Source organism: Octopus bimaculoides, chromosome 8 (assembly GCF_001194135.2).
Source record: "Octopus bimaculoides isolate UCB-OBI-ISO-001 chromosome 8, ASM119413v2, whole genome shotgun sequence".
Classification (NCBI taxonomy): domain Eukaryota; kingdom Metazoa; phylum Mollusca; class Cephalopoda; order Octopoda; family Octopodidae; genus Octopus; species Octopus bimaculoides.
Window position 1 is genome coordinate 53,248,409 of NC_068988.1, and position 3,096 is coordinate 53,251,504.

Sequence of the window (3,096 nt, forward strand, 5' to 3'; positions counted from 1 at the left end):
AGGATTCCTTGCACGCTAGAAAGAACAGCTAATTTCCAAACCATTATATGGGATAAAACTTCGAAGGGAATGAAAAATAAATTTGTTTTTATTTTTCATTCCCTTTGAAGTTATATCCCTAATAGTGGTTTGAATCTTAGCTGTTCTTTCTAGCATGCAAGGAATCATATGATGGATACCTCTTATGTGTTTAAATGTATACTGTATTTATATGAATAATATATAGTCTATGGACTAAATTTTTACATACTAGGCCACTGGTAGTAGAAATTTCTAATATTTCTTATTACCCTTGATATTATTAAATATATATATATATATACAAGTTATAACACATGCAAATGCTCGCACACATAATAAGCAGAATATCCACTTAGGTGTAAGTGCCTTGAGGAATTTACTGCATGGAATGTGGGAATGTTCTGTTGTAGACGGCCACCTTTTACATGTAGCCCGTATTCAAAAGAACCAGTCACCTGATTCAGTGACAAGACAGAACAAAATGATCAGCTGAATTTGTTCAGAGCTGAACATTCATGGAGTGATCTGGTGCTTATTCCCAAACAACTAAGCAAACTGACATGATGTTTTTTGTAAAGTCCTCTGACCAGACTCAAAAGGAAATGCCAGGAGCAGTTTTGAACTTGAAATCTGATGAGCAGTTAGATCAAAGACATCTTATCCATTCAGCCATCTCACCTCATCATATCTCCTCCTTTCTACATGCTTTGATTATTAATTAGTTTTTACTGTTTCTTTACTAAAGAAAGTACAATAGCTAGGTGGATAACATGAGGCATGTAACTCATGAGTTGTCAGCTTATAGCCTACTGCAGGTATTGTCTTCTTGAGCAAGCCATTTCACCCTTCTTGTTTGCTAATGAAGTTGTTAATGTTATTGTTTGAAAGTTGTTACAATAAAACTTTTTCATTTGTAAAGTGTTTATATTTCCATATATTGATTAATTCTCCTTCTTCTGGGCAATGACATACAGGATAAGGTCTCCCTTCGGTCATGACTGACCATGGGATTACTACTAGAAAGTTACCCTCTGAGGCACAAGTCTGGGCAAAGTTGTTTATGGAAGACCAGCAGTCTCCCATGCATATCAGCCTTCCCTCTTCATGCCACTAGTGTTATCCAAGGGAGAGGCAAAGGGTGATACAGCTTGGCACCAGTGATGTCACAACTCATTTCTACAGCTTAGTGAACTGGAGCGACATTAAATAAAGTGTGTTGCTCAAGAACACAACACACAGCCTAGTCTGAGAATCGAACTCACTATCTCATGATTGTGAGTCCAACGTTCTAACCACTGAGCCATGACACATAAAAGACAGTACATAATGAGAGGCACTGAGTTTTAGGTTTATAGGAGAAAAAATATAAAAACAAGCCAGTACATAACAAATCTATATGTTATATAACTGGTTGTTAATATAGGGAGAATGTACAACTGACTTGTAACACTGTGGTGTGTTAACATCTTTGTGTACATTGTGTATTATGTAACATACCTACATTGCTGTAACAATGATGTAACAATAATGTTATGTAACTGGCATGAAATACTGTAACTAGCCTTGAACATCTTTAACACTGAAGTGAATATCTGATTTGTAACATATAGTGGTATGTTTTGTGATTAATTTGTAATCTGTAACACTAGGCTTTTTTTTGTTTGAACCACCAACACTGGTGAGGTTACCATGCTGCTTACCAGACAATGAATCCCTTTGAAAATACTAACTACAATGCTATATATTTGATAGTATGTCATATGGTGTTGTGTGTTCTTTGCATTATATCTTCATTTATCTGAGCTGATGGAAGTCCAGATTATTCAGGTCATTATATCTGTGAATATGCTGGAGTAATGTGTAACAAGCTTGTAACTCTGTGGTATGTTATGTAGTTAATGTTCAATACATGTGTGCTTTGCCAATCATTGCTACTTTACATAAACTTTATTTATCACTTACAGAAGAAGAAGCTAGGTATTATTTTAGCTGGTTGCTTGTTTATATTGAAGTTAACTGCAGCTTATCTTATAAGCCAATATATACAGCTGAATCTGGCTTATTTAATAAGCATCTGTACACTGTATTTATATATCAAGTCAAAATCTACAAACTCTGGATATGCAGAAAAGGTGTAGGTTGGAATTTTATACTCTGCACTGGAACTAAACCATGTGTGCACAGAATGTGCAGTGGAATTATAGGCAGACTAATACAAGAAAGAACACTTTATATGTGGCAGATGCATAGAAATAGTTGGAAATAAAAGCACCAGGGAAATATTTTTTTTCTAGTGCTCAGAATGCTCCTTAGTGGTGGTTCCTAGCTTCTGTTATGGAGCTGCCCTAATCAACTGTGCAAGTGGGTGCTCTGAACTGAAAACATAAAAGCCAGATTAAGAACAGAGTGGAGAAAGTTCAGGGAGTTATTACTTCTGCTGACAACAAAAGGATTTTCTCTTTCAGTGAAGAATAAATTCTACAATTGTGTACAAAATGTGTTGTGTGATATGAAGACATAAGCATTGGAGGCAGATGTTCAAAATCTGGAAAGCATTGAAGTGAGCATGTTTCACTGGATTTGTAACGTTGGAGTGCATGAACAATGAGGCACACAGGTGAATTTGAAAGGAAAGCTGGATGAAAAATAATCAGATGCCATGTGCAAGAGAAAAGACTGTTCTGGTACAGACTTGTAATCATCATCATCGCCGTTTAATGTCCACTTTTCCTTTCTAGCATGAATCTGAGGAGAATTTGTTGAAGGTATATCTTCTACAGTTGGATCTCTTTCCTGTTGTCAACCCTCACCTGTTGCCAAGCTAAGTTATGTTTGTCCATAGCGAGATGCATTTTTTTTTTTTCATAGAAGACTGTAAATATCATGTGATGTTAAGACAACCGGTGTTCGTTTGTTTACATCCATGTAACTTAGCGTTTCAGCAAAAGAAAGTGATATAATACATATACCAGACTTTAAAAAAAATAAGTACTGAAGTTGATTTGTTCAACTAAACCCTTCAAGGTGGTGCTCCAGCATGACTGCAAGTAAAAGAATTATCACCTAAATCCTAAA

At 35.7% G+C, this 3,096-nt stretch overlaps 1 protein-coding gene across 1 annotated transcript in view; it reads left to right on the forward strand.

The window, feature by feature from the left end:
* The window catches only part of LOC106874428 (growth arrest and DNA damage-inducible protein GADD45 beta), a 371,959-nt gene that overhangs the window by 248,727 nt on the left and 120,136 nt on the right, over window positions 1-3,096 (forward strand). The gene's annotated exons all lie outside the window — the stretch shown is intronic.